Below are 26,486 nucleotides of genomic sequence, written 5' to 3'. Positions count from 1 at the left end.
CCCCATGATCACGATTAGCCCATGATAGAACTCATCGTCATCATGGGTTCATATGAAAACATGATAATAACACACGAGAATAATTAAAACTACTTATATTAAACCAGAGTACGTCACAAGAGTAAATAGGTTCAAAGTAAAGAAAACTAGCATCCAACGTTACAATGAAATAAAGAATCACAAGAAAATATGCTCTATCTTCGTTGCGGTGTGCTAAAACGGTCTTCTTCCTTATCTCCTTGCTCCTTGATTAATACTACGATGCAACACTATGTGAAACGTCTCTGAAAACTACTTATATAGGAGTCCCATAAAACCCAGCTAACTCAGAAGTTGGAAGTTTACCAGAATCAGGAGTCTAAAATAATTATTTTAAAATTCCGTCCCTGAGCGGCCGCTCAGCATTCCTGAGCGGCCGCTCAGCTTCCTGAGCGGTCGCTCAGCAGAGCTGAGCGGGCGCTCAGACCCCTTCTGGAAAATGCTCTGTTTTTGCTCCCGTTTCTTGCTGCATTCTGCTCCTATAGTCCCACGCGCAATGCCAAACACATGCCAAGGCTTATTCTTGATGAAATCTTTCCAGAAATGCAATTAATATCCTGAAATGCACAAACACTAGAAAAACGCATCAAATACACAAAATACTTGATTCCAAGACATCAATTCAAGCCATTATAAGACGTTCTAAGCGGTATAAAATGCCACTTATCACACCCCCAAACTTAAATCGATGCTTGTCCTCAAGCGTCACATACTCAAAAATAAAACAAAAACATGCATTAATGCAATCTATATGAAATGCAGCGATCCCCCTTACTACAACCAAACCAACCAACTTATGACATCTCAACAAATGCAATTAGGCGAATAACGATCAATCAAATCATGCAAACTAACATATAGCCGAAAACGTGGTGTGTGCGGATGCTTAGCAGATATGCTTCGAAACTAGATCAATTATCATTACTTGACTATCCTCAAGGTAATCACATGATTATACGAAGAATAAAATTCTAGGCACAAAATGACTTATAACACTTCAAGATTACTGGAGCTTATTACGGAATCATGCTTTTTATTTAACACAACACACAAATGCTTATTTGACCGTGCAATGAGTGAGGTCCATAAAAGACTTATACAATGGCATCCATGTAGCGAGCGTTAGGTTAGCGGATCCCAGACTATAAAGCCTTAGGTCACTAGGCACAAAGTCCTCTAAGAACTTAATAACTTGAATACCAAAGAGCCCACTCATGATCAATTATGCATTAACTCTCTATTTTTTTCTTTTCTTTTCTTCTCTCTTTTTTTCTTATTATTTTTTTTTCTATATTTTTTTTCAATATTTTTCAAAATTTCTGAGCAAGTGCATTTCGCTCAATCTTGCTCAACCCTAGACTACTCGCATAAAAATACAAGCCGGCTACTAGCCATTTGACGCCTAGCCACAATTAGCAATGAATTCCACTTTTTACTCCAATTTTTCTTTTCATGCCTTTTATCACTAAGAACCTATTATAAATTCTAAACATAATCAATAGATTAACCTTGAAAACAATCAAACCATAACAACAATCTAGTCCTTAAGCATTCTTTAAGACTTAGTAAAATTACAAGTGTTTCTAGCATGCACGTCAAACTACAAGACTCAACATCACTTTAACGCTATCACTGCACTCACATCAACATCACAAATTAATTGGTAAAGCAACGCAAAAGGGATCATGGTATATGCATGAGCTACATGACATGATAAATAAAGCTATAAAATAAAATAAAAAACTATATGGCAAAACTGCATTTATATGAACTTAACTATCATGAATATGCAACTATATAACACACACACAAAATATTCCTTAACTACCACCCCCAAACTTAAAATCTTCACTGTCTCCTGTGAAGGTAGTAGAAAAGAACAAAGGGTATACCTACCCGAAGAGATCATCATCGTCATCACCCATAGAGGGTGGAGTATCAGGAGGCAGATCTGCAGAGTCCTCACCAAAAAATGGCCACTGGATGTCAGCTCCAAGGCCTCTAAAAGCAGTCCTAAGCGCAAGGGTGAGCTCCTGAGCAAACCTGCTCTGCGTCTCGTACATAGCATCCATCCTCCTCGACAGCCTCCTATACTGGGCATCAGCCATCCCAGCACCCTCCTGAGCTCTAGAATAGCCTGCCTCGTCACGCCCTGGCCTCGCCATGGTAGCACCACGTGCTGGACGCCCTCCTGGAAGATGATAACCCAGCCCATGCTCTTCGGGCTCTCCACCAGTCCACTCCTGCATCGCATTCAGAGTCCCGGAATCAATAGGAGCGGTCGGCAGCTACAACTGCTCATGAGACGGCCACTGAACTCCCACTGCTCGGCAAAGCTTTGTAACAGTGGATGCATAGGGGATGTTCATGTGCTTAGCTCCCCTCAAAAACTTTAGAATTCCTTGGTAGATGAACTCACCAAGGTCCACATAGTACTCCTCATTCAAAATATCCCATAACAACCGTGCTCGCTCAACTATAACCTCATGTGCATGTGAAGTAGGAAAAATATTAGCGCAAATAAAGGCATTCCATGCACGGGTATACCTATTCATCGCAATTGCCGGAAAATGGCAATACTCGTTAGTCCCAGTCTTGAAAATCCAAACTGTGCCCGACCTACAGAGAGTAGCACAAATTAAATCCAAGTCAAAATCTTCAGCAGTCTTCTCGTTCCAATTCTCCTCCGTGGGCTTCCTCTGTCACTGCCCAATCACACGGCGAATCGCCTCAGGGTGATAATCCACCGTCATCCCCCGCACAACAGAAAACCCATTCTTTTCAGCCTTCGTGTTCGCATAGAACTCGTGAACAACGCTCATCGGAACTGCCTCTGGTGACTCACAAAAAGCAATCCAACCCTTCTCAGCAATCATTGGTAACAACTCACCATCCCTCCCTGATGGTAAGAATCCCCTCTCCTTCAAAATCGGCTTACCCAAAAGCCTAGTATACTCCTCCTCAGCAGCCCTATCAAACAAACGAGGCCTCGCAGTAGTACCCTCGAAGAATCAGCAGTAGGAACAGTGCTGCTGCTATCAATTCCTGGATCTCTTGGGTGCCATCGAAACTGAGAAAAAGTGAGTGTTTAAGATTTGTGTTTTTGAATATGGGAGAGAGTTTAAGGTTTGAAAGTGTATGGGGGAGTATATGGAATAGTTGTATGTATATATAGGGTAGAGATTAGGGTAAAATTTGATTAGGAGTGGGTTTGAGGGTTAAAAACGTGGGTAATGGGAAGATAGTTCGTGGGTAGTGGGGCTGTGTTTTGATTTTTGATTTTTCAGATTTTTTTTTTGGATTTTTATAAGGCTTAAAAAAAATTCTGCCAGTCGGGCCCTCAGCGGTCGCTCAGCAAAGCTGAGCGGGCGCTCAGGGGTCTTCTGGAAATTTTTTTTCTTGCCTTATTTTTTTGATTTTTTTGTGGTTTTTGATAGGTTACTAACTTCTAAGGGATCCTGTAACAACAAATCATGGTTTGCCTCCCAAGAAGCACTTTTTTTTCGTCATTAGCTTAACGTAGCGTACCTTAATCAAGTTGACAATAAAACAGCACTAACCACTTCCCGGTTTGCCGTGTCCCCATAGTAATGCTTCAAACGCTGACCATTAACCTTGAATGCTTGGTCCAGATCATTCTCAAAAATCTCCACCGCTCCATGTGGAAACACAGTTTTGACAATAAAAGGTCCAGACCACCATGATTTAAACTTTCCAGGAAAAAGTCGGAGACGAGAGTTGAATAAAAGAACTTGCTGCCCTGGCACAAATGACTTAGGATATAGCTTCCTATCGTGCCACCTTTTCACTTTTTCCTTGTATATTTTATTGTTCCCGTACGCTTGGAGTGGAAATTCATCAAGTTCATTTAGCTGAAGCATTCGCTTCTTTCCAACTGCATCTAGATCCATGTTCAACTTCTTCAACGCCCAATATGCCTTATGCTCAAGCTCCGCAGGTAAATGACATCCCTTACCATACACAAGTTAAAACGGGGACATCCCAAGTGGAGTCTTGTATGTTGTTCTGTAAGCCCAAACAGCTATATCGAGCTTTAAAGACCAATCCTTCCTTGACGGACAAACAACCTTCTCTAAAATGCGCTTGATCTCTCTATTAGACACTTCCGCTTGACCATTCGTTTGCGGATGATAGGCACTAGCAACACGATGATTTACATTGTAGCGCTGCATCATAGAAGTGAACTTACGGTTGCAGAAATGCGACCCTTTATCACTTATGATTACTCGTGGCGTTCTAAACCTTGTGAAAATCTGCTTATGAAGAAAATTCAACACTACCTTTGCATCATTCGTCGGCAGAGCTTTGACTTCTACCCATTTTCAGACATAATCGACTGCCAGCAAGATGTACTGATTATTGCACGATGAGACAAATGGCCCCATAAAATTGATTCCCCAAACATCAAAGACCTTGACTTCAAGCATCACATTTAACGGCATCTCATCCTTCCTCGTAAGATTTCCCACTCTTTGGCAATGATCACACCTTAAAACGAACTGATGAGCATCCTTAAATAAAGTAGGCCAGTAAAAACCTGCTTACAGAATACGAGCTGCCATCTTCTCACCATCATAATGTCCACCATAAACTGTGGAGTGGCAGTCTCGTAATATCCCCTCCGTCTCACAGAATGGGATACATCTCCTGATGATCTGATCAGCTCCCTGTCTAAACAAATACGGTTCATCCCACATATAGCACTTCACCTCTTGCAGAAACTTCTTCTTTTGAGTTGTATTCATATTAGGAGGCAATATATTGCTGGCAAGATAATTCATAATATCTACGAACCATGGCTCTTCCTCCTGAACTGCGAAAACATGCTCATCAGGAAAAGATTCATTGATCAATGTCTTATCATGTGAAGTAGACTCGGGATTCTCCAATTTAGAGAGATGGTCAGCTACTTGATTCTCAGTACCTTTTCGATCCTTGATCTCTAACTCAAATTCCTGTAGCAAGAGCACTCAACGAATGAGTCTAGGCTTCGAATCCTTCTTGGAAACCAAATAGCGGATGGCCGCATGATTAGTGAACACTGTCACCTTTGTCCCAAGTAAATAAGATCGAAATTTTTCGAAACCAAAGACTATAGACACAAGCTCCTTCTCAGTAGTGGTTGTAACACCCCCAAATTCGGGGTCGGGGATCCGGGTTGTCACGAGTTCCATTTCCCTTAATAACACCCAATCTTAATAAATAATCAACTACTCTGTACTATGACCCCACAATAAACACACACACCACAAGTTATAGTCTCAGAGATGAACACTCAAAAATAACACAAGTCCTTATATTCCACAATTATAAACCGTTACACCTTTAAAAGGTTCTGAATAAATTTATATATTCCTTGCCATTATTACAATTCATATTATACATAAGTCTGGTTCATCAATAGTTGAAAACCTAGCCTATTGGTAGCTCCTACCTCAGCTACGGCGGCATCAACGCTTTCAGAAGACTGCGGAACGTTTTCTAACCGCTTGCGAATCGGGAGCTTGGTCCTGTTCATCTTTTCTATCTGTTGTTGTGTGATGAAAGAAGAAAGCAAGGGTGAGCAGCAAGCCCACCAAAATAATATGTATAATGATTAACAATATATGAGCCTTCTCATAGTACTCATGAAAGTCTTGGTCAAAAGAAATGAACCAAGTTTGATATCTTAATGCGATGAAGTCGCAAAATATTCAGTATATATACATATATATTTTTCAAAATCTTGGAAGTCCTCTTCCATGCATAATATACACAGAGTTCCAGTTTATAACTGTATAAAAATATCGTTGCAAGGTGATCTCATATATCTAACCTTGTCTCAACGTTTTTCCGAAAATCTTTGTCATTCATAAGACAATCATTAACTAGATATAAGTTTAAAAGATGAAGTTACAAGATACCCCAAAATACTTATATCTTTCCCAAATACTAGTTGAACTACCCCCGTTCAAGTTATAATCAGTTTCAAAGGTTCATCACATAGATGAGACTACAAGACAAGATTTGAATAGATTCAATCTTTGAATATCATTATAAATAATGAAGTTACGAGATACTTCATTAAGTCCCGATATATATATATCCACATATATATCTCTTAAACATTTCCTGGAACCTCTGTTATGTAAAGTATGAACAGAGTTTGAAACATCCAATGAATTTTAGAAAGGAAAAGAATTTTGGCATAAACCAGATATCTTGCTGATCAGGCAAAGATACCAATAAGTAACCTTTTCTACTGTAGATGGATGAATTCCTCACCGGTCATCACCCTGGCCGCATTAGGACCTCGCGCTAGACCATTACCCGGCCACTCACGCGTTGATGGACTGCCACCCAGCCACTTACACATTCATAGACCGTACCCCGGCCTGTCGCTTATGCCGACTCAATCAGATGGACTTACTTCCCGAACATTGGGCAAGTAATCAAATTGTTTTCTCAAAACAGCAACCATGTTGCGAATATAAAATACACCACAGAGCCGGATCCCCAAGATTTTGAGCGAATATTCAAGTCTCCTTCGAAAGGAAGATCTTAAATCGGAAAACGAGTTTTGGGATCCGCTCTAACTTTTAAAATCATTTTGAAGACTCGAAAACATTTTTAAGAATGTTTGGAGTAAAGCTGATTTAATGAAATAAATCAGTCCCGATATATTAGAAAATATCTGAATATTATTATTTAAATAATATTCCCATAAAGAATAATCTTTATAAAAATAATTGAAGTAGAAGTATTAAAACTTATACTCGAAACGAGTATTAAATAACCAAAGATACACTTATATGAAAGTATTATCTTTATTTGAATAATCGAAAATAAGTTTGATTATTACACCTTATTCTTTAATAAAATAAAGAATATATTTCAGTAATAAGCGGAGTCATAATACCTCGAATGAATATTATAAATAATATTCATTAAATAAAATAAAGGAGTCATACATCCTCAAATGAATATCCAAGTAATATTCAATAAATAATATAAAGGAGTCATAAGTCCTCGAATGAATATTCAAGATGATATTCATTAATAAAATAAAGTTATCGAATAAACCTTATTCGATTAATAGTTTTGAAAACTATAACCATATATATATATAAATATATATATATATATATAAAATCTACTCGGGATCCTCGACTCCCGGTTTTAGAAATTATTTTCACCTTTGGGTCCCTATACTAAGGGTATACGCAAATACCGCTTATCTCTAGCATAGGTATTATGCAACGAATAAGCATTTGAACCAACAGATATATAAATCAAGAATACGAAACAGGCATACATATGTACCATATCACATGCTACAATATATCGCAAGAATTTGCTAATAACAAATATGCATTTATCACAAGATCATGCATATATACATATACATCACAACAACAGTATAACGGGTAGAAAACTTGCCTGAGCGACTGGGGGTTACGAATGGCTCAGGACGAGTCTGGTAACCTATAAGCAACAAGTAAGTTGGAATTAAACCAAAGTCACTTGTAAATCTATACTCTAACCAACTCAGACTCTAACGCTCGTTTTGCGCTCACTGATTCGCTTAAGTCACTCGGGTACCCTCGGCTCCACCATTTTTAATAATTTAACCTTTACGAGTTTTAAAGCGATTCCTTCGCGAGTGTCTTACCAACTGCCTAACACACTTACCATAAATGTTTCATACATTAATTAACCCTTTTCGGTCTTTAACCTATGTTTCAAAGTAAGGCGAAGGGAAAAGTTTCGTTCGCGAAACGCCGTTACTTGAAACGGTCGTTTCTCCTAAACCGTGCATCGGAATCGAACGAACTACATATCAAAACGAAGCTCGTCACATGAGCTATCTAAACATGGCAGTGGTCATAATCTAGCAGGGGTGTTCTCGGGTCCTAATGTTATGCACAAAAACAGTCTAAAGAAAATCGGACGTTACGACGGCTATGTTTACGCGATTTCCAATATTTTAAACCATTCAAAACCATCCCAAATCAACCTCAAATCCAACATACCACCAACATCCATCCTTATCACATCATAACAACCCCAACCAATTCAATTTTAACATTCATACTTATGCCTAAGCTTAACTTTAACCATTCTTAAGTTCTTTTAATCAAAACCACAACATTTACCATTCCATTTCACTACCATTTCAATTCTCAAACTCTAATCACAACAACAAGCTACAATATCATCCTACTAATCAAAATCATCTTATAATACATAGGAATCTAGGGTTTGGAGATGGTATACCTTCCTTGAAGTGGTGGGAGGAGCTAGGAAGCCTTAAGAAGCTTTGAGAAGTCTTAGGAATGCTTGGATCTTCAAGGAAAACAAGAAAAACTTCAAGTTAAAAACTTAAAAACACTATTCATAGTCTTCTTCTTTGATTAAATGAAGAAGATGGAGAAGGAATTGATGGCTTAAACTCATGATATAGCCCTAACTAAGCATGAAGATGATTAGGGAATTAACTCACCAATTTAGGAAGCTTGGATCTTTGATTTTGAATTTCTTGCTCTTTTGAATAGTAAAAAGCCGAGAGCAAAGATGAACCATGCCTTGGTTGCTTTTTGATTTTGATGAAAAATGATTTTGCTTGGCTTGGTTGGCTTGTTTTTGTGTTTGATTTAGTTAATTACCTTGTTGCCCTTGAATTTGTGTGGTTCTCATTCAACCACACCTCCTTCCTTCCCATGTCATGCTTGTGTCATCCTCATGATGTCATCCTCCCCTCCTTGTCCTCTTTCTATTGGTTGGATGACATCATCCCCACTAATCCCTTTGATTAACTTCCTAATTGTTTGCCTAATGACCGCTGATCTGTTATACGGTTCGCTTAACTTTCGTTTTCGTTTATCATTTGAAGGATCATACCCGGGATCTTATTACTTAGGTTCCCTTAACCTTTCTCAATACATTATATTCCTTTTTATGATCCTCTATTATAATCCTTTAATTTAAATCCTTTTTATCCTGTTACCTTATACTCAATTCTCTCCGTATCTAGTGGATTTCCGGGAAAAATACAAGTGTTCGGAAATTGGATTCTGACGATCTTTACATACACTTATATACCACATAGAGTACTAATAATATCCCAGAAGATCAATAACAGAACCCCTACATAGTGTGGCATGAAAAGTTTACTCATTCAGCAAAAACACTATTCATAAGGGTTTCAAAATCTCCAAAAATTGGGGTTATTACAGTCTCCCCTCCTTAAAAGGATTCCGTCCCGGAATCATATAGAAAATAGTTGGGGATGCTTTTCTAGCATTGTGCCTTCTAACTCTCTAGTCAATTTTCCACATTGTGGTCCTACCACCAACTCTGCCTAGTTTGATAATCCTTCACCTAAGCACTTGTTCCTTTTTCAATCTATAACCCTTCCTGGTTGCTCCATATAGGTTACGTCTGGTTGCATGTCTATGCGCTCCTATGCCCCTATTTATCTGGCATCCGAATTACCCTTTCTTAACATTGATACGTGAAACGCGTTATGACTCGCTATATGTTCTGGGGTAAGGCTAGCTCATATGCTAACTTCCCAATACTCCTTAATATATCCAAGGGTCCAACAATTGGTGGACTTAGCTTTCCTTTCTTTCCGAATCTCATTAATTCTTTTCAAGGGAATACTTTTGACAATACAAGGTTGCCTCCTTCCTATTCTTTGTCCTTTCGGGTCAAATCGACATACTTCTTATGTCCTTCCTGGCTACTACCAGTCGTCCTCTGATTAGATCTATTATATCCTTGGTCCTTTGGACTACTGCGGGTCCGAGCATCTTGCGCTCTACAACTTCATCCTAACATAAGGGAGATCGACATTGTCTTCCCTCAAGGATCTCATAAGGCGATACCTCAATACTGACATATGATCTATTATCGTAAGATAACTTAATCCGCGTTAAGTGATCATTCCAAATTCTTTCAAGTCTATTGCACAGACTCTCATTATAGCTTTTATCATTAGAACTTTTGCTTCTCAATACCCATTCTTTTCCAGTTCGTAATCGCTACTACCTTCCGTTCCTAATATTATACGGGTTATACTTTTGCTCGCTAGCGTTCTATAACCTTTTAATAACCACGTCAACCTTAGTATCACGAATGTGTTTCCATTCCGCATACTACCACCACTTTATTACTCCTTTTTCAGTTGTTTCTATTTTCCAAAATTTGATCAATCAAATAGAAGTAAAGGAATTTATTGAGAGATCACTATGATCATGAACACTTGTTATATCGCATAGTTAGTACAGAAGGTGGCCAGCCTTTAGTACTTGACAAGCAATTAAACAATAGCTGGTATCCTACTCGGCTTCTATCACACAGATAGATAGTCATTCGGTAATACCTCCCCTTCTGGAAGGGTTGTTCTTCTCAGCTTACATGAAATGAAAAGAAGAGAAAAGAACGAACTGAAGAGAATTGTATATTCATAAAAAAATTTTATTGCCATAAAATATCTGGCTTGGAATCTACCTCTGAACTATAGAGGTTTGTCATAGAAGAACAAAACATATATGTATTTATATCAACATCAAGTATTATAGCATCGCATTTCACATGCCTAAATATTTTCGCTATCCCGTCCATCATTCTATGGACCCATGCTCTTCCTCGAGCTTATACACAATCACCTTTGAAACTCCCTCGACATCGAAAATCGAATCTGGGATCTCATTCTATATATCACCGTTACTAGGATTCTATGCTCGCACCGCAACCTTCCTCGTATAATAATACGACTCTCTTATTGATAAGAAAGAATAATTATTCACTAGGTAGATACTCTACTTAATTAGTCTATCAATGATAACTTATACACTACCACGACCCGATTAGTGGTACTCAATCTCAACACACATTCCAATATAACTCTCATGGTTGTAATCAGCTCACTACTCGCAGAATCATTGCTGCCTTACTATGGTCCACCACTGACCTACTGTCGTCATTCACTTTTCCATAAAATCTTAATATCTAACCATACGGAGTCTATACATGTCGTATCAAATCATTCTAAGGGGGTAACATAATCACCATTCCTGATTCATGAAGAACACTCCTGATCCTGACATACATACATGACATGAAGCAGATAAAAGTGCAGAAGAGTTCCAATCAAAGCAACGATAGCAGGTTAATACCATTCTTAATCATACGCCCTAAATAGAAGAATTAACTCAAGGGTTCATCTAGTCCTTTTTGAAACATGGTCCTGGCTTATCTCAAGATAGGACCTTCTAAGATAGATAGCCCGTTCATGGCGATTACACGAATTAAACCTTTACCAACTACTATTACGGTTGGGTATTGCACAGTCATCAGAAGGAATGTCAATCTTCCAAACCATAATTCAACCTTCACATTTTTAACCATCATCACTGTATTCTTTTGGCACACGCGCCTATAATTATCCACTTACCTTTAAAGTGTCGGCCACCTCTTTGGCCTTTCCTGATAGTAAAATTTCCTTACAGTCAATGTCATTTTAACCACCTCCAAATAAATTTTCTACCTTATTTCCGATCACTGCTTGAGTGAAGATGTTTTCCTTAAAATCAGATGGGAAAAAAATATCACCATTTTTCCATAAGTTATTGCCTCATTCTTTAGAGGCTAATCACTATCAAGACTGACTCTCAATCATACTTAGAACACATTTTTTTTTTATCTTAAGTCCTAATTGCCCTGAACAATTTCGACCATTACTGGTTCGATCCATACTTTCTCGTGGTTTAACACGTGCCCCACTTGGCATCATTATAATTACGTCATATTTCCTTTATCCACATTTCTATTCTTGAGAATTTTGAATATTACCTTTTTCCTTATAAAACCTCTAAGGTTATCCTTCAATCGTTCCTCCTGTATTCCCTAGATACAGGGCATATCACAATACCATTTACTAATAGTAGAACCATTGTCTATATACTTCTGCAAAATTTCTCCACTGATTCTTAAAGGTTGTTGTTACCTTAACCCTTTCCCAATCATACTGTCAAAACTCATACTGTCCCTATTAAGGGTGACATGCCAACCTTTATGCAGTCCCCTAGGATTCATTTTAAGTTACCAATGTTCTATCCTTAATTCCACCTTTAAAAGGTACCTGCATCCTTCCACGAATAAATCAAGTCATATATCCTTGATAGATTATCATATTCATCATTCCCACCTCGATAGTCTATACCTAACTTCATAATAGCATCCTTATTCAAATTGAGGTCAATCCATATGGCCTCCAAAAGATAACAACGGTTATCCGCTTGTCTTGCTTAATTTGGTAACGATAACAAGGATGTTCTGGAAGATATTGGTCGTGTTCAACGTGAACTTCTTCTTAATAATTCCTTATTTACTTTTGTTGTTTATCTCAACAGTCATCTCAATGTTGGGATATCTTTCATACATGGCGTCTCCCTTTATGGGTATCAAGCCACCGGTCTTACACTTCATATTCTTGAAGGTCACTTCCTTCATCCAATTTTCCTAATTTCTTACTTTCTTGACTCCTCAGTCCATCCGTGTTTCCTTATTAATCAATCGATCTATCTCAAAGTTTCATCGAATACTGTCAACTTCAAGGGAATTAACTATACGTATCACTTACGTCTTCAAACCTTGAATTTATCTCATGATCAGTCACCATCGTGCTGATGATGACACACTTCTCTATATTTATTGCAAGGGTTTCTTAGGGTTTCCCATACCTAACTCCCTTATCACTTCTCAACTCTATTTCCTTTATATCCCTTTATACTCCTACCCTTTTCAGTCTTTTATTTTCGTTTCCATTACAACCACAACATAAGCATTAATTTCAAACATCCCGTCATTCTAGATTCGTGTCCTCAGAACGAATCTTGATAACTTTTACAACTTAGATTCACAATTCATCATACTCGTCTGTCTTTGTTCTGGCTCTAAAGCTTTTACACTATCTTCATAACTTTGGGAAGTACTTTCCTGAAAACAATTGACTGAACTTTAATCAGTTTATTATAATCTCTTGCTCCGTGCCTTCCTTGGCCTTTCACCGGCGGGTGGCCTCTCTCTTAGGAGGGTAAGTGACAAAAACAGTCCTTTGTGGTTCGTCAATCATTTAGAATCTCAAATGATTCCTCTATTTCCTTTAGCCAGGCTCTTGCCTCGACTGGGTCAGCTTGTTCCTTAGAACTCAGAGAGCTTAGCGACTTAAAGGTCCTGAAAGAATTTCTCACCGCACTGTCTCCTCAGGGTGGTGGTTGGGGATAATAGTCTAAGTTCTTTTTAGACAGGTCCATGAATTGCCGTATAGGAGTACCGTCTCGGGTCTCCTTTCCTTACTCGACTTTCTGTTTCCTTAGTATGAAATGTTTCATCCTACTCCCCATAATTGGGGTCATCTTTTAATTTAAAATCCTCATTTTCCACTCCATTATGTCATGGGTTCCTTCTATCTTGATGGCGACCTCCCTGACTATCACGTTCAGGGTTTGCTCTAAATCTTATTCCTCAAACTATGGCTCTCATCTAAGTTCTCATCCTTACGCTCTTGAACTTTCGGAACCCAAATTCTATAGGAATACCTCATTATTCCCTTATCATCTTTCTCGATATTAATCTTTTATCTAATTGTTGGCTCTCTGCCTTCATTCATAACTTTTTCTGGCACAATATGATCTTTTCCAATAATTCGGGCTGTATTGCAATCTCAAACAGCTTTTCGGTACCGGCTCCGGTTACCTTCACTTCTATTTCCATTTTCTCAAAATCTCTTATAAACTCTCCAAAAGACATTATCATCTTGAGTCTCTCCTTTTTACTAAGGGCATCAGCCACCATATTGGCTTTCCCCGAATGATAAAGAATCTCCCAATCATTATTCTTGATTAGCTCTAACTGCCTCCTCTGGCATATGTTGAGCTCTTTCTACGTGAAAATGTACTAGAGCACTTATGGCTTAGGTAATTCTCGCACTTCTCTCCATACAAGTAGTGCCTCCAATCTTTAGGGTAAACTATTGCCACGAGCCTAAGCTCATGAGCGGGGATATCGAATTTCATATTACCTTAAATGTCTTGACATGTACGCGATTACCTTACCGTGCTGCATAAGCACGCACCCTAAGCCCTTGTGCGAAGCGTCACTACACTTCACAATATCTCCTTTTCCATCCGGCAACGCCAGCATAGGGGCCATCACCAACCTCTGCTTCAGTTCTTGAAAGCTGTTCTCGCATTTCTCTGTCCATTCGAACTTCTCAGTCTTACGAGTAAGCCGCGTTAAAGGGGCTACTATCTTTATAACTTGAACGAACCTCCGGTAGTGACCGGCCAATCCTACCTCTGGTAGTCGACCAAACCATGGTTATCAATTCATCAGTGGTCCTTTATTCATTCTTGTCAGGATCCTCCATGGGATCCTCCTCAGCAACTATCCCTTCTAGGACAACATCCTCAACATGGACAACATCCTCAACATGAACATCATCCGATCCCACGTTAGGACGCTCTATCGGATCCATAATCTGATCTCTAATAAGTAATAAACATCATCGCATTGTTGCTCCTCAACCTCAGGGTTCGGAATCCCGCTATCATATACGATAACGAACTATGCTACTATCACGATATTTATAAGGGTTCCCATAAGGGTTTTAACTGTCAGTACTACATTAGGTAGCCCGACTAGAAACTTGGCAAGAGTTCTTATTATCTTAGTGAACTTATTATCTTAACGTCACATCATCTCTGAGGTTTATAACGCTTGGCTCTGATACCATTTCTGTAACACCCCCAAATCCGGGGTCGGGGATCCGGGTTGTCACGAGTTCCATTTCCCTTAATAACACCCAATCTTAATAAATAATCAACTACTCTGTACTATGACCCCACAATAAACACACACACCACAAGTTATAGTCTCAGAGATGAACACTCAAAAATAACACAAGTCCTTATATTCCACAATTATAAACCGTTACACCTTAAAAAGGTTCTGAATAAATTTATATATTCCTTGCCATTATTACAATTCATATTATACATAAGTCTGGTTCATCAATAGTTGAAAACCTAGCCTATTGGTAGCTCCTACCTCAGCTACGGCGGCATCAACGCTTTCAGAAGACTGCGGAACGTTTTCTAACCGCTTGCGAATCGGGAGCTTGGTCCTGTTCATCTTTTCTATCTGTTGTTGTGTGATGAAAGAAGAAAGCAAGGGTGAGCAGCAAGCCCACCAAAATAATATGTATAATGATTAACAATATATGAGCCTTCTCATAGTACTCATGAAAGTCTTGGTCAAAAGAAATGAACCAAGTTTGATATCTTAATACGATGAAGTCGCAAAATATTCAGTATATATACATATATACTTTTCAAAATCTTGGAAGTCCTCTTCCATGCATAATATACACAGAGTTCCAGTTTATAACTGTATAAAAATATCGTTGCAAGGTGATCTCATATATCTAACCTTGTCTCAACGTTTTTCCGAAAATCTTTGTCATTCATAAGACAATCATTAACTAGATATAAGTTTAAAAGATGAAGTTACAAGATACCCCAAAATACTTATATCTTTCCCAAATACTACTTGAACTACCCCCGTTCAAGTTATAATCAGTTTCAAAGGTTCATCACATAGATAAGACTACAAGACAAGATTTGAATAGATTCAATCTTTGAATATCATTATAAATAATGAAGTTACGAGATACTTCATTAAGTCCCGATATATATATATATCCACATATATATCTCTTAAACATTTCCTGGAACCTCTGTTATGTAAAGTATGAACAGAGTTTGAAACATCCAATGAATTTTGGAAAGGAAAAGAATTTTGGCATGAACCAGATATCTTGCTGATCAGGCAAAGATACCAATAAGTAACCTTTTTTACCGTAGATGGATGAATTCCTCACCGGTCATCACCCTGGCCGCATTAGGACCTCGCGCTAGACCGTTACCCGGCCACTCACGCGTTGATGGACTGCCACCCAGCCACTTACACATTCATAGACCGTACCCCGGCCTGTCGCTTATGCCGACTCAATCAGATGGACTTACTTCCCGAACATTGGGCAAGTAATCAAATTGTTTTCTCAAAACAGCAACCATGTTGCGAATATAAAATACACCACAGAGCCGGATCCCCAAGATTTTGAGCGAATATTCAAGTCTCCTTCGAAAGGAAGATCTTAAATCGGAAAACGAGTTTTGGGATCCGCTCTAACTTTTAAAATCATTTTGAAGACTCGAAAACATTTTTAAGAATGTTTGGAGTAAAGCTGATTTAATGAAATAAATCAGTCCCGATATATTAGAAAATATCTGAATATTATTATTTAAATAATATTCCCATAAAGAATAATCTTTATAAAAATAATTGAAGTAGAAGTATTAAAACTTATACTCGAAACGAGTATTAAATAACCAAAGATACACTTATATGAAAGTATTATCTTTATTTGAATAATCGAAAATAAGTTTGATTATTACACCTTATTCTTTAATAAAATAAAGAATATATTTCAGTAATAAGCGGAGTCATAATACCTCGAATGAATATTATAAATACTATTCATTAAATAAAATAAAGGAGTCATACATCCTCAAATGAATATCCAAGTAATATTCAATAAATAATATAAAGGAGTCATAAGTCCTCGAATGAATATTCAAGATGATATTCATTAATAAAATAAAGTTATCGAATAAACCTTATTCGATTAATAGTTTTGAAAACTATAACCATATATATATATAAATATATATATATATATATAAAATCTACTCGGGATCCTCGACTCCCGGTTTTAGAAATTGTTTTCACCTTTGGGTCCCTATACTAAGGGTATACGCAAATACCGCTTATCTCTAGCATAGGTATTATGCAACGAATAAGCATTTGAACCAACAGATATATAAATCAAGAATACGAAACAGGCATGCATATGTACCATATCACATGCTACAATATATCGCAAGAATTTGCTAATAACAAATATGCATTTATCACAAGATCATGCATATATACATATACATCACAACAACAGTATAACGGGTAGAAAACTTGCCTGAGCGACTGGGGGTTACGAATGGCTCGGGACGAGTCTGGTAACCTATAAGCAACAAGTAAGTTGGAATTAAACCAAAGTCACTTGTAAATCTATACTCTAACCAACTCAGACTCTAACGCTCGTTTTGCGCTCACTGATTCGCTTAAGTCACTCGGGTACCCTCGGCTCCACCATTTTTAATAATTTAACCTTTACGAGTTTTAAAGCGATTCCTTCGCGAGTGTCTTACCAACTGCCTAACACACTTACCATAAATGTTTCATACATTAATTAACCCTTTTCGGTCTTTAACCTATGTTTCAAAGTAAGGCGAGGGGAAAAGTTTCGTTCGCGAAACGCCGTTACTTGAAACGGTCGTTTCTCCTAAACCGTGCATCGGAATCGAACGAACTACATATCAAAACGAAGCTCGTCACATGAGCTATCTAAACATGGCAGTGGTCATAATCTAGTAGGGGGGTTCTCGGGTCCTAATGTTATGCACAAAAACAGTCTAAAGAAAATCGGACGTTACGACGGCTATGTTTACGCGATTTTCAATATTTTAAACCATTCAAAACCATCCCAAATCAACCTCAAATCCAACATACCACCAACATCCATCCTTATCACATCATAAAAACCCCAACCAATTCAATTTTAACATTCATACTTATGCCTAAGCTTAACTTTAACCATTCTTAAGTTCTTTTAATCAAAACCACAACATTTACCATTCCATTTCACTACCATTTCAATTCCCAAACTCTAATCACAACAAGCTACAATATCATCCTACTAATCAAAATCATCTTATAATACATAGGAATCTAGGGTTTGGAGATGGTATACCTTCCTTGAAGTGGTGGGAGGAGCTAGGAAGCCTTAAGAAGCTTTGAGAAGTCTTAGGAATGCTTGGATCTTCAAGGAAAACAAGAAAAACTTCAAGTTAAAAACTTGAAAACACTATTCATAGTCTTCTTCTTTGATTAAATGAAGAAGATGGAGAAGGAATTGATGGCTTAAACTCATGATATAGCCCTAACTAAGCATGAAGATGATTAGGGAATTAACTCACCAATTTAGGAAGCTTGGATCTTTGATTTTGAATTTCTTGCTCTTTTGAATAGTAAAAAGCCGAGAGCAAAGATGAACCATGCCTTGGTTGCTTTTTGATTTTGATGAAAAATGATTTTGCTTGGCTTGGTTGGCTTGTTTTTGTGTTTGATTTAGTTAATTACCTTGTTGCCCTTGAATTTGTGTGGTTCTCATTCAACCACACCTCCTTCCTTCCCATGTCATGCTTGTGTCATCCTCATGATGTCATCCTCCCCTCCTTGTCCTCTTTCTATTGGTTGGATGACATCATCCCCACTAATCCCTTTGATTAACTTCCTAATTGTTTGCCTAATGACCGCTGATCTGTTATACGGTTCGCTTAACTTTCATTTTTGTTTATCGTTTGAAGGATCATACCCGGGATCTTATTACTTAGGTTCCCTTAACCTTTCTCAATACATTATATTCCTTTTTATGATCCTCTATTATAATCCTTTAATTTAAATCCTTTTTATCCTGTTACCTTATACTCAATTCTCTCCGTATCTAGTGGATTTCCGGGAAAAATCCAAGTGTTCGGAAATTGGATTCTGACGATCTTTACATACACTTATATACCACATAGAGTACTAATAATATCCCAGAAGATCAATAACAGAACCCCTACATAGTGTGGCATGAAAAGTTTTCTCATTCAGCAAAAACACTATTCATAAGGGTTTCAAAATCTCCAAAAATTGGGGTTATTACAGTGGTGTAGTTCATTTGAGCTCCATTTAAAGTCTTGCTAGCATACTAGACCACATGAAAGAGATTATTCTTGCGTTGCCCAAGAACTGCGCCCACCGCATAATTACTCGCATCACACATCATCTCAAAAGGCTCTGTCCAATCAGGTGTCGTAATAACTGGTGCAGTTATCAAACTCTTTTTGAGCGTCTCGAATGCCGTCAAGCATTCATCATCAAATTTGAAAGGCACATCCTTCTCAAGCAAGTTGCACAACGGCTTAGATATCTTCGAAAAGTCCTTGATAAAACGCCGATAAAAACCTGCATGGCCAAGAAAACTACGGATTCCTTTCATAGAAATAGGTGGTGGAAGATTTTCAATGACTCTCACCTTGGCTTTGTCCACCTCAAGACCCTTGCTAGAGACCTTATGCCCAAGAATAATGCCTTCACGCACCATAAAGTGACATTTTTCCCAATTGAGTACCAAATTAGTTTCCACACACCTTTTGAGCACCGCACGAAGATTATTCAAACATTCATCATACGAATGTCCAAAGACGGAGAAGTCGTCAATGAACACCTCGATATTATTTCCAATCATATCAGAGAATATAGCCATCATACATCTCTGAAAAGTGGCCGGTGCACCATATAAGCCAAATGAAACTATGCGAAAAGCAAACGTGCCAAATGGACAAGTGAAGGTAGTCTTTTCTTGATCCTCTGGTGCAATACATATCTGATTATACCCCGAATAACCATCCAGAAGACAATAATACTCATGATCGGCCAACCTGTCAAGCATCTGATCAATAAATGGAAGAGGGAAGTGATCCTTCCTTGTAGCCTTGTTTAACTTTCTATAGTCCATGCATACCCTCCATCCTGTGACTGTTCGAGTGGGGATGGGCTCATTCTTCTCATTTGCTACCACTGTAATACCTCCTTTCTTATGTACACATTGCACGGGGCTCACCCAAGAACTGTCAGAAATAGGATAAATAATTCATGCATCCAGCCACTTCAGAATTTCTTTCTTCACCACTTCTTTTATGATAAGATTAAGTCTTCACTGTTGCTCAACAGTCGGCTTACTACCTTCCTCTAGCAGAATTTTATTCATGAAGTATGAAGGGATGATCCTTTTGATGTCTGCTATAGTCCATCCGATAGCCGATTTGAATTCTCTCAAGATCCTCAAGAGCTTGTCATCCTCACTACCTGAAAGGTCAGATGCAATAATAACAGGTAAAGTAGATGCATCACCTAAAAAAGCATACCTCAAGTGTTCAGGCAATGGTTTAAGGTCCAAGGTAGGTGCTTCCTCAATAGATGGTTTGAGCTTTCCTTCAGCATTTTTGAGGTCAGAAGTACCAAGAGATTCAAATGACATTTCTAGCTTTTGCCTCCAAGGAGAAGCATTTAGATATTGTAGTTGCTCATTGCCATCCTCATCCTCACTGTCAAAATCCCCCACTAAGGATTTCTCTAATGCATCAGACATTAGCATATGATCCAGTTCTGAATTAACCGCAGAATCAATCAAATCCACCTTTAAGCACTCCTCGTCTTCTGTAGGGAATTTCATCGCTTTGAATACATTGAATATCACATCTTGATCCTGCACCCGCATAGTAAGTTCACCTTTCTGCACATCTATCAAGGTACGGCCTGTAGCCAAGAAAGGTCTCCCCAAGATTATGGGAATCTTCTTATCTTCCTCGAAATCCAGAATAACAAAGTCTGCAGGAAAGAAGAGCTTATCCACCTTTACTAGCACATCCTCCACTATGCCTTGTGGGTATATAATAGAACGATCAGCCAATTATAGAGACATGTAGGTAGGCTTTGGATCAGGCAAATTTAACTTTTTGAAGATCGACAACGGCATCAGATTGATGCTTGCTCCCAAATCATATAGGCACATATCAAAAGACAACTTGCCAATGGTGCAAGGAATGGTGAAGCTACCTGGATCTTTAAGCTTTGGAGGTAACTTTTGTTGTAGTACAGCACTGTATTCTTCCTTTAGAGCAACGGTCTCAAGGTCATCCAGTTTTACCTTCCTTGAAAGAATACTCTTCATAAATTTCGTATAACTAGGCATTTGCTCTAGAGCCTCAGCGAAAGGTATATTGATGTGAAGTTTCTTGAACACCTCTAGAAACTTACCAAACTGCTTATCCAGCTTTTGTTGTTGCAATCTCTTAGGGAAAGGTGGTGGAGGATATAGCTGTTTCTTCCCTGTATTACCCTCAGGCAGAGTGTGTTCAACAGTAGTCTTCTTTGGTTCCGCCGCTTTCTCCCCTTGCTTAGCTTCTTCATCACCAACTTCAGCTTCCCCGTCTTTTGCTTTTTCAGCATCAGCAACTTTTCCAGACATTAAGGTAATAGCCTTGACTTGCTCTTTAGCTTCCTTCCTGCCTGGCACTTCATTATCGCTGGGAAGTGTGCCAGGTTGACGATTGAGCACTGCATTGGCTATTTGACCGATTTGATTTTCCAAGGTCTTGATAGAAACCGCCTGACTTTTGCACAACAGCTTAAGTTCCTCAAAATCAGCACTAGAGGGTGGAGCAGCACCTCCTTGTTGAGGATATGATTGCCTTTGAGCATACTACTGTGGTTGCTGAAATCCAGGTGGATTAAACTGTTTACTTATGCCTTGCTGATATGGTTTCTTAATAGCATTCTGATTATTACTCCAGCTGAAATTTGGATGAAATCTGTTGTTAGGATGATAAGTAGCTGGCACAGGCTGCTGCGGTTGCTGATAATTGTTCACATACTGAACAGATTCATTAACAAGAGAACACTAATCCGTAGCATGAGAACCTGCACAAAGCTCACAGACCATAGCTATCTGATCGACTCCATAGGTGGCTAAAGAATCGACCTTCATAGACAGCGCTTGGAGCTGCGCTGCAATAGCTGTAGCTGCATCAACTTCCAGAATACCTGCTACCTTCCTAGGCATCATCCTTTGAGTTGGGTTTTGATGCTCATTTGCAGCCATCGTCTCAATCAAATTATAAGCCTCAGTATAGCTTTTGGCCCACAAGGCGTCTTCAGCTGCTGCATCGAGCATGGACCGAGATTGGGCCCCCAAACCATTATAGAAACCAATGATCACCATCCAATCAGGCATACCATGATGTGGACACTTTCTCAACATCTCCTTGTAGCACTCCCAACCTTCGCACATGGATTCTGTAGGCTGCTGCGTAAACTGAGTAAGAGCACTCCTCATAGTCGTAGTCTTCGCCATTGGATAGAACTTTACCAGAAACTTTTGTGCAAGATCTTGCCAAGTAGTGATGGACCTAGCTGGTTCAGAATGTAACCAGTGCTTAGCTTTATCCCTCAGTGAGAATGGGAAAAGCCTCAGCTTGATAGCCTCATCAGTCACACCATTATATTTGAAAGTACTATAGATCTCGACAAAATTCCTTATGTGCATGTTGGGGTCTTCAATCGCAGCACCTCCGAAAGAAATGGAATTCTGCACCATCTGAATAGTGCCCGGCTTGATTTCAAAGTTATTGGCCTCAATAGCCGGGTGCATGATGCTAGACTGAATGTCATCAATTTTAGGCCGAGAAAAGTCCATAAGAGCTGGATCTGCCGGAACTATAGGATCACCCATGATTACTGGTTCTTTCTGCTCACTTTTTGTATTCGAATCTTCAAAATCTATCTTCTCCGGAATATCAAGAACTTCGTCTGTCTCCTCAGCCGTATCTAAAGTCCTCTTGCGAGTACGAGAACGTGATTGCATAAACGCTCGCTAAAGTACCTGAAACACAACCGGAAACAATAAGTATCACGTCTTAATCAATGAGTCCTAATGACCACTGATGGTAAGTACATAAACTAAACAAATATGCCGAGTTCCCCGGCAGCAGCGCCAAAAACTTGTTAGGCTGGAAACACATGCTAATAATACATGCAAGTATACGCGTTCGCAAGTAATATAGAATACTTTCTAGTTCGTTCCCACAGAGACTCAGACTAATTATGTTCAATTAACACTCATTCACCAATGTATAATTACTTCTCAATGTTAAGACAATAACACTTAGATTTGATTAACTAATTATTAACTACAATTAACTACGAGAATTAAGCACTTAATTGACACTTGAATTAACAATATTAAAACACACATGAGATCACAACTTCATTACTACTTCCTTCAATAGTCATTGTCATTACCCTTAGCATGCAACAGTGATGATATTAATCGAACAACACGAAACTGATAAAAGCTAACTTTTATTGTACTAATACCATTCTACCAAGCATCCACAATTAAGATAGACGTTGAATAGGCATCAATTATGTTGAGACCCTATATGTCTATAGAATTTGACAACATAACGATTTAAGCACAAGTTATTCCTTATGATTACACAGGGCAAGTAAAACGGTTAGAGTTACCCACTAATCATGCATACACATACATGAACCTATGCTAGCATGGCAAGTTCTAAACCTCAAGATCCACCGTCGCTTCACAAGAGATTAACACCCTATCTTATATGTCCGCGATGCACATAAGACGAATAAGAACAACCAATACTAGATATCATACAATCATCACACACTTAGGTATTAAACACTAACTAAAGAATTCCATAGTAAATCCGTTGCGACCCCATGATCACGATTAGCCCATGATAGAACTCATCGTCATCATGGGTTCATATGAAAACATGATAATAACACACGAGAATAATTAAAACTACTTATATTAAACCAGAGTACGTCACAAGAGTAAATAGGTTCAAAGTAAAGAAAACTAGCATCCAACGTTACAACGAAATAAAGAATCACAAGAAAATATGCTTCCATGGAAGCCCGCAAACCTATCCTAAATTGTACACAACCCTACTAACTATCATTCTATGGAAAAATATAAGCATAAACCTAGCCATAATAGTCATTTACCGAGGCAAAAACAAAGAGTATAGTAGAGCAGATTTTACATGTGAACTTCTAAGCAAATTTTTGAACCAGAAACACAAGGTAACAACTTGATGGCTAAAAGATTTAATCATAACTCATTAAATCACATAACATACTAGAATTTTAAAGCAAAAACCGTAGCATGCATTGCACAAGAACTCAAATTTAAGTCACATAACACATTTGTCCGAAATATCACTTATACTACGACATGCAAGCATTAACTTAAACTTTTAGTGTAAAAATCATAGCATGCAAGGATAGAAACTTTGAAAAAACACATTTTAAAAGATCATAGGTTCTTTAAAAGTCACATGCAAAGCTTCTTTATTTTTGAAATCAAATGAAACTAACACACAAAGCCCAAAAACCCATTCGGCTCCTTGGAGTCATTGCCGAATGCTTGAGGCCAAGATCATGGCTTGAAAGTAGAAGAATAACACTTCATCAAGACCATCTCTTGCTCAAGTATTATAAGCCACATTTAGTTCAACTCTAGATTCACAAGAATCAAAGTTAAACCCTTGGCTTTAACTACATGCAACTAAGAAAACTCACCTTAAATGATGATAGAACCAGGTGAAATTGTCCTTTGCGTAGAGGGGTTGAAATATGCAAGAGGATAAAGAAATGAAAAAGAAAAAAAATGAGAGGGGAGGGGGTTGAAGGCGCGGCCGAGAGAGAGGGAAAGAGAGGAAAGAGAGTGAAATGATGTTGGTGGAAAAGAAATGATGCTCTACCTTAACTCTTTGACACATATAACATCTACTAACCCATTCCGCAATCTCTATTTCCATATCTGGCCACCAATAATTCTCTTTTAAATCTATGTACATCTTGGTACTTCCTGGATGGATTGAATACTTTGAATTGTGAGCTTCTTGTAGAATTTCATTCTTCAACTCTATCACTGATGGAATCCAAATTCTGGAAGAATATATGAGAATACCTTGATCATCCTTCTGAGTGCACAACTTTTCTCCTACTAGACGATTGATATCCTCATCCATTACTTCTTTTTGGCACTTATTTATCATCTCTAACAATTCTGGCTGAAAAGTCATACTGTATATCTTTGCTTCATTAGGATTGCAAATTCTGACCTCTAATTCCAACTTCTGAAATTCCTTATATAACTCCTCTGGTACTGTCATCATATTCAATCTCTCCTTTCTGCTTACCGTGTCTGCCATTATATTTACTTTTCCTGGGTGATAGTTAATCATGCAGGCATAGTCCTAGATCAACTCGAATCATCTTCGTTGTCTCATGTTAAGTTCTTTTTGTGTGAATATATACTTCAAACTCTTATGGTCTGTATAAATCTCACATCTTTCTCCATATAGATAATGTCTCTAAATCTTCAGGGCGAATACTATTGTTGCTAGTTCTAAGTCATAAGTAGGATACTTCTGTTCATGAGGTTTCAGTTGTCTAGATGCATATGCAATAAATTTATTATGTTGCATCAGAACACAACCCAATCCCTTATGAGAAGCATCATTATAGATTACAAAACAACCTAATCCCTTATGAGAAGCATCATTATAGATTACAAACTTTCCTTGATCTTCTGGAAGTGACAAAACAGGTGTCGTGATCAATCTCTTCTTCAATTCTTGAAAACTTACTTCACACTTCTCTTTCCATATAAACTTCTCATTTTTCCTGGTAAGCTTCGTCAGAGGTGTCATAATCTTCGAGAAATCTTGAAAAATTCTTGGATAATATCCTGCTAATCCCAAGAAACTTCTCATTTCTGATGGTATTTTTGGCCTTTCCCAATTCATAATAGCTTCAATCTTCGTTGGGTCCACTTTGATCCTTTCGTTACTGACTATATGTCCTAAAAATTGAACTTGTAACCAAAACTCACATTTTGAAAATTTGGCATACAACTTTTCCTTTCTCAAAATTCCCAAAGATATCCTTAGATGCTCTGCATGGTCTTCTGTTGACTTCGAGTAGATCAAAATATCATCTATAAACACAATGAGAAACTTGTCCAAATATTCCTTGAAAATTTTGTTCATCAAGTCCATAAATGTTGCTGGGGCATTGGTCAATCCAAAGGACATCACTAAGAATTCATAATGACCATACCTTGTTCTGAAATCTATCTTCGACACATCTTCAGGTTTAATCTAAAATTGGTGATTCCCAGATCTCAGATCAAATTTAGAGAAATACTTGGCTTCTTTCAGCTGATCAAACGAATCACAGATTCGAGGTAACATATACTTGTTCTTGATAGTAAGCTTGCTGAGTTATCAATAGTCGATACATAGTCTCATGCTTCCATCCTTCTTCTTAACAAATAGTACCAGTGCACCCCATGGGGACACACTGGGTCTAATCACTCCTTTTTCCAGTAACTCTTCCAATTGCTTTACTAACTCCTTCATTTCAACTGGTGTCATTCTGTACGGGGCCTTGGAAACTGATTCCATTTCGGGTGCTAAATCGATCGCAAACTCAATTTCTCTATCTGAAGGAAATCCTCGTAACTCGTCTGGAAATACATCCGGAAACACATTTACTACTGGAATATCTTCAAGTTTTGCTGGATCCTAATTTTTTTCTATTACATAAGAAATATA

The 26,486-nt window shown here is 38.2% G+C and overlaps 1 non-coding gene across 1 annotated transcript; it reads left to right on the top strand.

Annotated features, from left to right (window-relative positions):
* The first annotated feature begins 22,064 nt into the window (after window positions 1-22,064).
* LOC141675889 (small nucleolar RNA R71) lies at window positions 22,065-22,171 on the top strand. Its single transcript, XR_012556516.1, has one exon. It is a non-coding gene; the product is annotated as a small nucleolar RNA R71 (small nucleolar RNA).
* Window positions 22,172-26,486: the final 4,315 nt, after the last annotated feature.

The sequence above is a fragment of the Apium graveolens genome, chromosome 7 (genome assembly GCF_009905375.1).
Source record: "Apium graveolens cultivar Ventura chromosome 7, ASM990537v1, whole genome shotgun sequence".
In the NCBI taxonomy this organism is placed as follows: domain Eukaryota; kingdom Viridiplantae; phylum Streptophyta; class Magnoliopsida; order Apiales; family Apiaceae; genus Apium; species Apium graveolens.
This window is presented reverse-complemented; position numbering and strand designations above follow the sequence as displayed.